The sequence below is a fragment of the Macaca nemestrina genome, chromosome 16, assembly GCF_043159975.1.
Source record: "Macaca nemestrina isolate mMacNem1 chromosome 16, mMacNem.hap1, whole genome shotgun sequence".
NCBI lineage: Eukaryota > Metazoa > Chordata > Mammalia > Primates > Cercopithecidae > Macaca > Macaca nemestrina.
Window position 1 is genome coordinate 93,052,361 of NC_092140.1, and position 14,234 is coordinate 93,066,594.

General features: G+C 42.6%; 1 protein-coding gene across 3 annotated transcripts in view; it reads left to right on the forward strand.

Annotated features, from left to right (window-relative positions):
- The window catches only part of LOC105486007 (StAR related lipid transfer domain containing 13), a 553,767-nt gene that overhangs the window by 259,367 nt on the left and 280,166 nt on the right, over positions 1-14,234 (forward strand). The gene's annotated exons all lie outside the window — the stretch shown is intronic.

Consider the following 14,234-nt stretch of genomic DNA (forward strand, 5'->3'; position numbering starts at 1 on the left):
AAGTTAGTTGAAAGGTGGCCCACATGAGGCTTAGAGAATTAGACTACCAGTCCATACTCAAAAAAGTGTTTCTGCCAGTGCATATTAGGGGATATTAAGAAGATATTTCTCTTCTTAATTAGGCAGCATACAATGATGTGGTAGAATAAATGCAGAACTTAATGACCAGGCCGGGCACAGTGGCTCATGCCTGTAATCCCAGCTCTTTGGGAGGCTGAGGCGAGCAGATCACCTGAGGTCAGGAATTCAAAACCATCCCGGCCAACATGGTGAAACCCCTTCTCCACTAAAAGAACAAAAATTAGCTGGGCGTGGTGGCACGCGCCTCTAGTCCCAGCTACTTGGGAGACTGAGGCAGAAGAATCACTTGAATCCAGGAGACGGAGGTTGCAGTGAGCTGAGATAGCGCCACTGCACTCCAGCCTGGGAGACGGAGTGAGACTCTGTTTCAAAAAAAAAGAAGTTGATGACCACATTCATTCCACCTCATCAGATCAAATATGAAGATATGGCCCAATCAACATGGCATCCTTCATATCCAAAGGCAATATGAGTGTCTTCATCCTCTGTAATATTTTCCCATCCACACATCCCGCCTGCTGGGCATGGGGTCACTAGGCATGAACACTTAGCAAAGAACTCACATGGGCAAACACAACAAGGTTGCAAGAAAAACAGAGTGGAGAAGCAAAGCATAGTATAGGAACCTAGCGGCCCTCTGTGCATTTTAACTTCTGATTGATAATTGTGAGCTAGATTTTGAATCTGCAGGATGTCTATACAATCCTAAGCAACTCAACTTCTCTGTCTGTTTCACCACCTGCAAAACGAAGAAGTTAAGGGAAGAATTTACACCACAGAATCAAGTAATGGTGCTGCTAAAACCCCCTGCAGCAATAATATTCTAGGATATTATATCATGAAGCTTTTCCAAAAGGTAGTCCTTTTACTCTTCTCTGAGTTCTTTCCAGAAAATCATAAGTATTACAGATCTTTCTTTGGTATCCCATCAAGAGGCTTCTTCCATGCGGCAGGAAGGCGTTTCCTCTGAAGCAGGGCAAACTCTGAAGGCCACCAGCAGTCCCACTGAAAGATTTCGAGAGATCATAGTCCCATGCAGAGAAGAGTCACCGGTAATGACGTGGTGAGCACATTTTGACCCAAGGCTGACAACATATGGCCTCTGCTCCCCAGCTGATTTCCTGAGCTGTCCTAAGTGTCTTTACCAAAACACTCCATGTTCCATCATTTGTGAGCCCACCTAAGGGTCATTTATAACTGATTCTGTCACATCCATGATAAGCTGCCTAGATGTATTAAGACTCTTAAGAAACGTTTCCAAATTATGTGTTAAAGTAATATGTGGTGTGATTGCCTTGTATATCAGCCTTGTGTATACTGGGGACATTTATCTCACTAAAGCAACACTGCTCTTGCAACGTGGATTTACGGTAATGTTCCTACTTGCAAAACAAAACACCTTGAATCCAATTTTAAAACAAATCGCACACATTTCAATCAGCCATGATTTTGGTAAATGCCGTGAATGTTAAAAGACAAAACACATAACAGGTGACCTGCTTATTTTGGAGGGTTTCATCTTGCTGATTGTCAATATTGTCAGCTATGCTTTTCGCTACCTAGAGCACACAATCTCAATGTTAAACCTCACCTAAACTGTTTTCCATTTCTTACGATGCAGTCATTTGTTTTGAAATAAAATGAAGTCGTGTATTCTTGGTGAATTTTCTTAACAATAATTAATGATGTTTTCTTGTTATATTTTTGTGATAACCCAGACTCTGATGTTTTCTAGTCACTAAGAAGGGAAAATCCTTTCTGTGACACACATACTTTAACAAGTAACCAGCTGAGTTATTACGAGAATTTAAGTGCTGCCTGATAAAATCAGTATGTCCTGGAAAAGAAAGACAGAAGTAGGAACCAGTCCACGAAAGTGCACCTGAAAATAAGATATATAAACTCATCTAGAGGAGAAAAGGGACACAGAGATTTTCAATGATGCATCTGGAGTAGTTTTCCTTCTGGCCCAGTGTGCAAAATGTAAAGAACTCTTGTATCTTAATGACAGATAGGGTTTTCTAGCCACCAATATGATATTCACCAGGGATAAAACCTGCATTATTCTCTAAAGGAGCTAGAATGGGAGCTCCCTCTCTTCCTGGACCAGGAATACCAACACTCTCTTCATACTTGACCATAGCATTCCTGACACAAAGTGTGTGTCCTAAGTTATATTTCCAGTAGTGATGATAGATTTGCATTCATTTATTTTTGCCCTCTTATTTCTTCTTTGTAACGAATGATACAAATTTATGAACAGGTTGGAGCTTCCAGTGCCCTCTGTCATTCTCAAGTAGAACAAAGCTTGAGCTGCAAAACAAGATAGAGCTGGTGCTGTTGGAATTCCCAGTAACTTGTTCTAACAAAGTCAGGTGTTCCAGGGAATTGGGAAGCAAAACTCAAGTTCTATTGAAACACAGGGTTGATGGTAAACGTATCATAAGGCAGTTGACCCATGTCACTCTTGGGCAAAGCAACACAAAAGCCAGCAAACGCTCTTTGGTTCAGATTTCAAAACTGAGGCTAGAATCTCAACAATTCTAGCATTTATAAAATTATCAAAGATGAGAATACTACCTTTTTTTTCTTGTATTTATTAATAGCTTGCATACCTTTGTTCATAAAGTAAGTACCAAAGACATACTTCTAATTGAATTTCCTGGGTGTTTTACCTTTTCCAGACCCTAGCATCTTTCCGTCTAATCTAGATTCCACAGGCACCAATGACAGTATGAAATTTTGCTGCTGAAAATGGCTTCCATGTCTCTATTTTATCCTTGCACAAAAGAAGGGTGGATCATTCTCATTTCTGTTTCTTCAACTGATATTTTAAAATAAGACTAGAAAATAAGTCAGACTTCTAGCAGTGTAGCTTTAAAAACCCTTTGAATTACTTCCAAGCTTGTGAAGATACTGAGGTCAAAATTACAGGATATTCTTGCTTCCTAAGCATAATTACAGATTACCTTATACTCAAACATAATAAATGAAGATAAATGAGATTAAATTAATATAGTAAATTCATTTTAATTGCAATTGGTATAATTATTAGATTATATGACCATGTAATATAAATTTAATGGAAGTAAACTTTTAAATTTTATGCTCTTAGAATTAATTAAATATGAATGTACGATGTGACTATAAGAGAATAATTAATTTCTCAAGTGAATTAATCAAGGGTGTTTTAAAAATGTTCTCTGTAGTTTACAATAGAAAAAAGATTGTAAGTCCATATTATTACAGTATAATAGGCAAATAAATAACTGAAAACAGTAGGTGATGGAGAGGATGCAGTGAGAAGCAATTCGCACCTGGCCTGGCCCAGCTCACTCCCTCGCTCCTCCACCAGAAGGCTTCTCTGCTTTCCTCCACCACAGTTCCTCCCACCATAGCTCTCTCAAATGATGAGAGAAAGGACCCCTTTCCCTCCTCAAACTGTTCCATCAGTGGGTTCATTCTTCCTTACATACCAGTTTCATATAACTTATGTACTGGGTGTTGTCTTAGGAGGACCACTAACCTCAAAGGGCTGGGCGTGGTGGCTCAGGCCTGTAATCCCAGCACTTTGGGAGGCCGAGGGGGGCGGATCACCTGAGGTCAGGAGTTCGAGACCAGAATGGCCAACATGCCGAAATCCCGCCTCTACTAAAAATACAAACAAAATTAGCCAGACGTGGTGGTGGGCACCTGTACTCCCAGCTACTTGGGAGGCTGAGGCAGAAGAACTGCTTGAACCTAGGAGGTGGAGGTTGCAGTGAGCCAAGGTTGTACCATAGCACTCCAGCCTGGGCAGCAAGAATGAAACTTCATCTCGGAAAAAAAAAAAAAAAAAAAAAAAAAGGAGGACCCCTAACCTCAAGGATTGAAGGACTGATGAGGCAAAAATGTAAAAAGTCGACGAGGTACTAGGAGCTCTGGACACCAAAGTCACAAGGCACCAGCAGCAACACTGACAGAATGCTCGATGCCTGCCATATAAGGCTATTGAAATTAGGTTTGATCTCAGAGTCTGGGACAGATCTCAGCCTGCCAATCTGAGTAACGTTGGTGTGGCTGCCAGGCTGCAGGGCAGAGAATCAAGTAGGTAATTTCAGGTCCATAGGCTTGTGCAAGTCAGAGGATAGGGTGTGTCTACAAAGGGGAATTAGCAATGCAGGGCAGCAGCTTACTGACTTCCAAATGGACGACAACATTCTAGAAAAGGTGTGACTTAGCTGAATTCTGAAGACAGCTTCCTCCTTTGTGGGTATGTACTCAGCTTGGGCCCCAACTTCTATAGGCTTTGAGCAACAATCCCAGCAGCTAAAGAGCTCCTCCAAATCCACACAGCTGCCTCTGCAGGGTGCGGCCCTGTGGTTAGACCTGTGCATGACTGCAGTGCCCTGGCCCCTTAACTCTGCCCATCCACTGAGATATTAAGCTTCTGCCGGTGGATAAAGGCAAGCACAAACTGGCCTCTTCTAGGCAGTCCCTCTTGATCTCTGCCCATTTGCTCTAAACCTGGTCATTTTTGCTCAGTTTTCCTTTAGTTCTCAGAACCTCAGTTTTGATGTCTGTTTTCAGTTCCTACCATTCACCAAGCCATCAGATTTCTCTGAGGCTTCGTGGACCATAGCTTTCAACTCCTGTTGACTCGTTCACCTCCTAATTTTAACGCCTCTGGTGCTTGGAGAAGAGAAACTCTGTGTTGCAGTCCCCACCTTATAGAAAGGCACTCTTGAACTCTAGCTCCCCCTCATACCCTTCACCCTTGTCCTTTTCCCCTTCCCAGCTTCATAGCCCAGGACACTCATGTGCTTACAGAACAAAGACCACCATATGGCAGATGCACCTGAAAGCAATAACTTAACTGAGGCATAGCCGGAGAATGACCCTGTGGTCTAAGGAGAGTGTGTGTTTGGAGTCCCAAGCTAAAGAATCTGGGAGCAGCCAATCTGGAGTTTCACTCCTTATCCATGAAGGACATCTGGACCCAAGGCCCATCCTTTGAAACAGAGGCTATACAGGGGATAGAGGCCCTTGGTGCTGGGTTAAATGGAGGTTGCTAGGTGGAAGGTGCTAAGTGAAAATGTTATACCAACATCAGGCTTTTTACCATCAGTAGTGGTTCTCCTGTCCAGTCTGTTGTCACTGCACTGTCCCTGTCTGTAAGTTCCCCAATAAACCTTATATCTTGTTCACTCTCTCCAGGTCTCTTCTTCAACCTCTCAGACTTGTGCCATCCTTATCGGAGTCAATAGGGGTCCAGCATAACAACCACTTAAACACAGAGTGGGGAGTAGAGGGGAGTGCACCCTTGACCGTGGGCTCCTTGAGACCAGTCACCATGGTTTTTCGTGTTTTGTTTTGAATCCCCAGCACTTAGCACAGGGCCAGCAAAAATGGGCACAGACTAGAATGTTTCTCTTCATTATAACCCCATGATAAAGCACAACCATTTTAGTCAGTTTCACATGAGATTCCCTACTATTGAGATGAAAACATCATGCACAGCTGGTCTCGGTAGCGCACTCCCGTAATCCCAGCAACTCAGGAGCTGAAGTGGGAGGATTGTGTGAGGCCAGAAGTTCAAGACCAGCCTGGGCAATATAGCAACATCTAATCTCTAAAAATAAAAATAAATTAGCTAGGCATAGTGATGCATACCTGTAGTCCTAGTTACTGGAGAGGCTGAAGTGGGAGGATCACTTGAGCCCAGGAGTTCAAGGCTGCAGTGAGCTGTAGTTGCACCACTGCACTTCAGCCTGGGCAACAGAGACCCCATCTCTAAAGAAAAAAAAATTAGGTGACATGTTCCTCCACCTGTCGACCCAACCAAACCAAGATATTAGCAGCCCTATGCAGAAATGACAAAGAAGGTTGTAAAAATCTCTGTCCCTTCTCAGCCCATCAGCCACCTTGAAATTTTAAAAAAGGTTAAATTAAGGTAGAAGAGTGAGGAGGGCAGGTCTGTTCTTGGTGGAGCAGTCAATATGCTGGGCTTCCTGTAACCCCAAGCCAGATAAGAGGTCCTCAGGACTCCAGTGCCACAAGAGAACCAGAGAACTTGGCATATATTTTCTGGACTTTGGAGGCCCCCGGAAGTGGTGCCTAATTCCCTTCTGGGAACATAAAGGCAAAAGGCTGTGCCTTGGTCTACCTCCCGTGATGAGAGAACAGAAAGAGATACTGCTGCTGATGGCAGTGGGCACAGGTCCCTTAGTTCCAAGCTGCACATGGACGGCCCAAGAGGAGGTCACCTTGAGAACTGCCTGTTGGGATCTGGATGGAGGAGGCCACCACATACCCAGGACTGAGAAAGAAGGCCAGCAATGTGCCCTCCTGGAGAAGAATCAGCATTGGGAATTTACCGTACCTGGAGGGCGCCCATATGGAGCTCATGTGACCCGCTAGCTCAGCATCTAAGACATTTTGTCTTTCTGCAGCTCCTGAGGAAGCCAGGGTGATCTCACAAGAGCAGGGCAGGGGAATAAGGGAAAACCGAAGAGCAAGAAAACCTGGAATCTTGGATCAAATGTGAAGCTTTTTATAATTACAGTAGACTGGATATTTCAGTTACGAAAATGAGGTTGTTCTTAGGACCAAATGTGACCAGGTTACTTTTAATTAGCTATGTGATCCAAACAACCATGGCGCTTGGGTTTTCATTCACGGTGAGGAACAAATGGTTCACAGGGAGGGTTTCAAGATAAAATGTTGAAAAGAGTGAAGCTGCTTTCTGTTTGCATGCAGTTGAATTCAGCTGATATCAACGTGGCTGATGAATAAATAATGAATCGATGAGCAAATGAATAAACGCAAACAAGGAAATAATTGCAAATTTAGTATTATTACTCTTATTACTCAGTTTGACTCACACATTAGTATAAGTTAAGCTTTTTAAATTTGATTTATTTTTATTTAATTTTAATTTTTTTTTTTTTTTGAGACAGAATCTTGCTCTGCTGCCCAGGCTGGAGTGCGGTGGCACAATCTTGGCTCACTGCAACCTCTGCCTCCTGGACTCAAGTGATTCTCCTGCCTCAGCCTCCCAAGTAGCTGGGACTACAAGCATGTGCCACCAAGCCCGGCTAATTTTTGTATTTTTAGTACAGACAGGTTTTCACCATGTTGGCCAGGCTGGTGAGGAGCTCCTGACCTCAGGTGATCCGCCTTCCTCTGCCTCCCAAAGTGCTGGGATTACAGGCGTGAGCCACGGCACCCAGCCAAGTTAAGCTTTTAAAATCTAGTTATCTGGTTTACCCTTCTCGTTCCCCTTTATCTCTGCTCTTAAACAGGTAAAAAATCTGGGCATTTTTTTTTTTTTTTTTTTTTAACCATTCTGGGCAAATACTCTTTTCCTCAGTTACCAGTTCCTCTGGCTTCTGACTTCATATTTTTCTGAGCAATTTTACTTTTTTTCTGTGCTCACAGTTTAGGACAGCTCTACCAAACAGGCACTTTTCCTTTTTTCATTTTGAAAACTTTCTTACTTTGACACTCTGTGGGTGCAGCTAAGAGCAATTTCCCTTTCTGTTTTTTTTTTATATTCCATACCTTTCTTCCAAACTAAAAATCCGGATTTCCAAGGTGTATTGAACACTTGGGACCCAGAGGGACTGAAACTATTGTCAACTCAGATATGATTCAGGAAAAAGGTTATGTATATTCTTTGGAGTCTCCTTCTATTCTCTGCCATCATTTTGGTTCCATATGAAGGTCATCTGCTCTCTGCTAGTTTACCACCCGTGGTCTTCCCATGGAGCGCTGGGCACATTTAACTAAGTCCTCCCTTGCTCAGCATGCAGTCTCTTTTGAGGGTAGAGGTGGGTGGAGTAAGGATTAAGGAGATGGGCAGGATATGAGTACCACAGTGGATGAAGAGATCAAAGAATTTGAGGACTACATTTCTGTAGAACATGGTGGGTGTAATTAACTAACCATCAGAGTAGTTTCCGTACTCTGTACTTTGAGTCCTTATTCTACAATTCAAATTAGTACATTCTATTTTTATGCTAATTCACTGTTGTACTACTCTACTTCCAGGATTATTTACTTTTGTGCTACAGTACATAACTGTCACATTTTAAAGTTCATTGCAGCTTATTAATATTAAATGACATGATTTGAAAGCATTTGCTTTCTCGGGCCAGTGAACACAGAGTACTCTTAAGATGCATTAAAATACGGATTGGTCAGTGTTTAACAAACCTTATTGAGTGGTTTTTGTGATTTAATAGTCAGCTTCCCGGACTCTTAGCTTGGCTGGCAACGTGACAGTGCTGTAACCATTGCTTTAGAAACTGAAGAGAAGGATTTCCCTTCAACAGTCACCAAGTAGTAAACAGCAGGGTTACAGCTAAGGGAAGAAGCTACCTAGTTGTTATTATTGGTTGTCAGATTCAAAGCAATCTCACTGTTCCTTTTATCTGAGTACAGCCTGTGATCAGACCTCATTGTACAAGACACTGTCCTTACGCCTTCATTATCTTTGCGTTAGAGCTGGGCTAGCTAACCAAGTTTCTCTCCCAGGGATAATTTATCTTGCAGATGACACATTAAATGGAACCATGCAATCAAAGTTTGAATTCCAGCCTTGTGCTGCCTTGGTTGGTCAGGCCAAATTAATAATCGAACTTGGTGCCCTTGAACGAGCTCCCTGTTGTATACATTTAGCTGGCCAAACCACTTCCCCTCCCCCAACACTCCACCTCCTCATGGATGAAAACTTCTGGTAGAAAAACAAACTCACAAAGTACCAGGTGCGTGAGACATGGGGATGACTAGAAAGGGAATGTGCAGCTCTTTGTGTTTCTTCTTTTTTTTTTTTTTTTTGAGACAGAGTCTCACTCGGTTTTCCAGGCTGGAGTGTAATGGCGCGATTTCAGCTCACTGCAACCTCTGCCTCCCAGGTTCAAGCAATTCTCCTGCCTCAGCCTCCCAAGTAGCTGGGATTACAGGTGCATGCCACCATGCCCAGCAAATTTTTTTTTTTTTTTTTTTTTTTTTTTTTTTTTTTTTTGCTATTTTTAGTAGAGATGGAGTTTCGCCATGTTGGCCAGCCTGGTCTCAAACTCCTGACCTCAGGTGATCCACTTGCCTCGGCCTCCCAAAGTGCTGGGATTACAGGTGTGAGCCACTGCACCCGGCCGCAGCTTTGTGTTTCGAATCAAACACTGACTGTGTGCCAGTTACACTGGTCCCTGCAGAAGCCGTTGGCAGACCTTTTTTTTGAGACAGGGTCTCACTCTGTTGTCCAGGCGGGAGTTCACTACAGCCTCAACCTCCTAGCCTCAAGCAATTCTCCTGCCTGGGCCTCCCAAAGTGCTGAGATTACAGGCGTGAGCCACTGTGGCCAGCCTTAATGCCAGATTCTTCTCTGTGTGTCGTATTTCTGTGCCTCAAAGGAAGCATACGCTACCCATATGGCATGTCTGTGAGACAAAGAAAGGGAAATAGTGGGAGAAATACAAAATGTCTTATGAGGGAATCTAAATAAATTTTGAAAGTTTGATTTCCCTGATTTTATTTTTCAATTTATAATGGAAGCTCTAACTAGATGTTACCCACCATCCCAGACCCGCCCAGACCCACTAAGCCAAACATATTTAAAGTATGTAAATGCCAATTATGTTGCATATATAAATAAAGTACTGCCTGGAAGCTAGATATCATGAAATAATACTAAAGGCAACTAGGTTTATGTTGTTCACTAATTATAATAGTAATAGCTAATATTTATTTAGCTACCAATGGAATAGCTAAATCAAAGGAATACCATTTTTCTATAATGCTTATCAATGGAAGAGCATTTATTTACCAATGTAATCATGTTTTTCGGTAATTTCAAACATGAGATAGCCTATTTCTTACCAGTGTAATCACATTTTTCTGTAATTTCAAATGAGGCCTAGGCTATAGCCAATATATGCAGAGTCTCACAATTTCTACTCTCTTAAATTATGGTCTTTTAGAGTTCTTGAATCCAGGTTTATTTGTTTACTTAACATGTGTGTGCCGGTGTGCTACAATACAATATCGAGCAGAATCAGGGTCCCTGCCTTCATGGATTTCAGAGTTTACTGAAAGGACCAACAGTAAAGAAATAACCACATAAATAAACTTAAAATTACAGTTGATATCAATGCTAAGGAGGAAAAGATACATGGTATCCTGAGAGTTGATATCAGTGACCTGCCCAGTGTAGGGAGGGCCTAGGAGAAGTGGCATTTCAGCTGAGAACACTGGAGAGTAGGAGTTACCTGTGGTGAGGGGACAGGGCACAGCACCGCAAAAGCCCTGGGTGCCAGGGAGTATGGGCACAACTTCTATAACTGGATTGACTTAACTTGAAATGTAATTTGCTCAGAAGAGATAATTAAAATTCGGGGCAAGTGACCTGAAGTTACCCAACAGAACACAGAACTTCAGATAATTCCACTAAGAACATTCGATTCCCCATGACTCAGTGCCTGCAAGGTTTGCCATGCTCCGTTTATGACCGTAGCGTAGCGTGGTCTCCTGGTCTGTGCGTTTGCGCCGGGAGCCAAGAAGATCTTCAGCTTATGGAGTTGATGTGACCATGCCCATCCTTTGTGGCCATGGACAAGTCAGTTCTGTCTCTGTAGGAAACTTAAAGGACAAGCCCTAGAGGGGGCAGCTGTGGGAAATTATTGGACGGTAATCACCCTGAACACACGTCCCTTCCCCACCTGAACCTGGCACAGGTACCCTCTGGTTGGAAAGGCCCGGCCTGCTCTCCATCTCTCTCTGCCCCAGCCCCACTTTGGCTTGTCAGTTGCCTGTTTCTTTAAGGTCTAGTTCAAATAGCTTCTCTGGGAACTTTGTTCTTTCTTCTGTGACAACATTGACACCACTGTATTCTCTTGCATCTATTTACCTGATCCTTTCCTGCCTCCCCCTTTGACTAATTTCTTGCTTCAGAGCCAGGGCAGAGACAGTTCTCTCCTTTGCATACAGTCTTACCTAAGAGAGCACGCAGAGGAAATGGCTATGCCAACTGGATGAACTTGAATTTATGTGAGAGAGTGTGTGTGTGTGTGTGTGTGTGTGTGTGTGTGAGAGATATGATAGGGGTATTCTCCACTGTTTTTTTTTTTTTTTGAGACAGAATCCCGCTCAGTTGCGCAGGCTGGAGTGCAGTGGCACAATCTCAGCTCACTGCAACCTCCGACTCCCGGGCTCCAGCCATTCTCCTGCCTCAGCCTCCTGAGTAGCTGGGACTACAGGTACCCGCCACCACGCCCGGCTAATTTTTGTATTTTTAGTAGAGACGGGGTTTCTCCATGTTGGCCAGGCTAGTCTTGAACTCTTCTCCTCAGGTAATCTGCCCGCCTCAGCTTCCCAAAGTGCTGGGATTACAGGCATCAGCCACCGCACCCAGCCTCCACATTTTATGTAAAATAAATAAGTCAAACTATAAAACATGTCTGATGCATTTATTTTATCGCACTTCTCTGTCTTGCATGCATTTATTTTATCGCCCTTATCAGAGTATTAAAATTATGTGTTTTTATGAGTCATGTCTGAGAACATTGTCCTTGAGTGCAGGGACCTTATCATATTCATTTTTCATCCCTAGCACTTAGCATAGAGCTTGGCAGTTAGTAAATGTCCAATAAATGATGCTCAAATTAAATGGAATCAAATCTTGCTCAGCTCTTTGCTGCCTTGTCACAGTAAAGTGACTAAGCAAGCATGTGAACCCTGGGATCAGAACGCTGGGTGTGAATCCCAGCTCGTCACCCACTCTGTGACCTTGGGGAAGTTACTGAACTGTTTGGTTCTCTGTGTCCTTATCTGTAAAAGAGGATGTGAATATTGTCCACCTCCTGGGCCTGTTGTGAAGATTAAACTTATCTATATTTACATCCATTTCTACATCAGTATTATCTATTTATTTTAATTATACAAAGTGTCTTTCTCATGCCTTCCCAGTGAGAGGACAGGCAATTAAATGTTGTGATATACAAACAGAAAACCTCCTACCCTTCTAAGTCCTATTAAATGTCAAATCAGAGATGGGGTCATGTCAATAAAGGAGTTACCTGAGCAAACATGAAAGTAAAATTTACATTATGCATTGTAATCCTTCCAATTAAAACCTCCATTGTAAAGGGATCTGATTTCTAACCCTTTAAATATTGTTATATGGCTTTTATGAAAAATTCTGCAAATGTCAGGAAAAAAATACTATAGGGTGTGTTTTTAATGTGACTGTTTTACAAGGTGCTTTCAAACATGTGATAGGATATCATAGTCAATTGTCATAAGAGTTCTCTAAGGAAAATCAGATCCAGTTTTATAGTCCATTTGAGGTGATGGTACAAATAAATGACAGTTGAGATCAAGTACACTACATGTCAAATCGTGTTTCTTGTTTTTTTGTTTTGAGATAGGGTCTTACTGTGTTGCCCAGGCTGGAGTGCAGTGGCGTGATCTCGGCTCACTGCAGCCTCAACTTCTCAGGCTCAAGGGATCCTCCCACCTCAGCCTCCCTGGTAGCTGGGACCACAGGCAAGCACCATCACACCTGGCTAATTTTTGTAGTTTTGGTAGAGACAGGGCTCCACCATGTTGCCCAGGCTGGTCTTGAACTCCTGGGCTCAAACGATCTGCTTGCCTCAGTCTCCCAAAGTCCTAGGATTACAGATGTGACCCACCACGCCCGGCCTATGTTTCTCATAAAAAGTGCAGGTTTTCAGAGAATGGAATTATTCCTGAGAATCACAGCAAGTCAAGGTATAGTGGAGGAGATGCAGCTCCAGGTGGGCCTTGGAAGATAAGACTAATGCAGGTGGGAAGAGGAGAAAGGACATGAGAACAGAGAGAGCAAAGGTGCAGAGGGTGGAATGCATTTGGTATGTTTGGGGTGACAGCTCCCTGTGTGGCACAGTGGAGATTCGGCCTGGCCTTGGGAGTGGAGTCGGCCGGTCTCAGTAGGGAGTGGGGGTGCTGAAATGCCAAGGCTTGCTTGCTTTGCCAGTTTTAAGTTTAACCACCCACTTCCCTGAGAACACCACTGGCTAACGTGCTGCATGAATTACAAGTATGATAACCAAGGAAAGTCTGGAGACCCCCCTTTAAAATAAACTTGGCTCAGTTGCTTCATTGGACAAATAGTGACTCATGCCAGCATTGTCCCAGGGCTGTAAAAGTAGCCATCCAGCCACTGAGAAATTACCAAACATTCCTACCAGAATTGTATTGGCTATTGTGAATGGCTTTAACAACAGGACCTTGTTTATTTGGTTTTTACATAGGTTATTACTGATTTACCCATTCAATCAATTCCTGTTTTCCTCTGGTGGGTGAAAAAACTGCTCCCAGCCCCAACCTCTGGGTTTCGGACAAGGAAAAAACGAAAAAGGACTACATTATAACCCAGAAGGTGATCACACACCTTCCTGCTCTCAGTGTAGGCTTTTCTATTATGATATGGATTATCCTGGAATATTATATCATCTTCCCTAAAAGCATTAAAAATAGGATGCATTGTCATCCTCCTGAGTGGAGCTTGCATGGTCATGTTTGTGCGTGTGTGTCCTGGGGGAGATGAGACTATAAGCAGGGGTGGGGGAGAATAATGTAAATGCTCTGCTACGATTTCTTTTGGTCCCATGAGTCTACGATAACATTTTTCTATCATCATGCAAAGAGCAATGGAACTAATAAGAATAATAACAGTCGTAGTACTGACAATTCTGGATAGATAAAAGAGCTTTGACCTTCCAGAGAAAATCCAGTATTTTTTCCATTCAGTATCATTAAGGTCACACATGCCTCTTAACTACCTTCAGTCTTTTTCCCAGATGTCTCTTCACATCTGAAAGAAGACAGGAAGTAAAATTAAGTGTTTTTTGTTTTTGTTTTTGTTTTTGTTTTTTTACCAGAACATGGCTCTTGTTTGCTACTTCAGATTTTTAAAGCTCACAGGCGTTATCTAGAACCCATCCTCAGGGTAATCCTGTGAGAAAAAATATGTACTCATTATTGATGGAAAAGGAGATGCTTACAGCTTTTGCTTAATTTTGTTCCAAGCCTCTAGGAGCAATAACAACAAAATGGTTGTTTTTACTAACAATAGAAACAAAATAGCATAAAATACATAAAACTATCTAAGAATAAATCAGACACCTTAAGAGTCT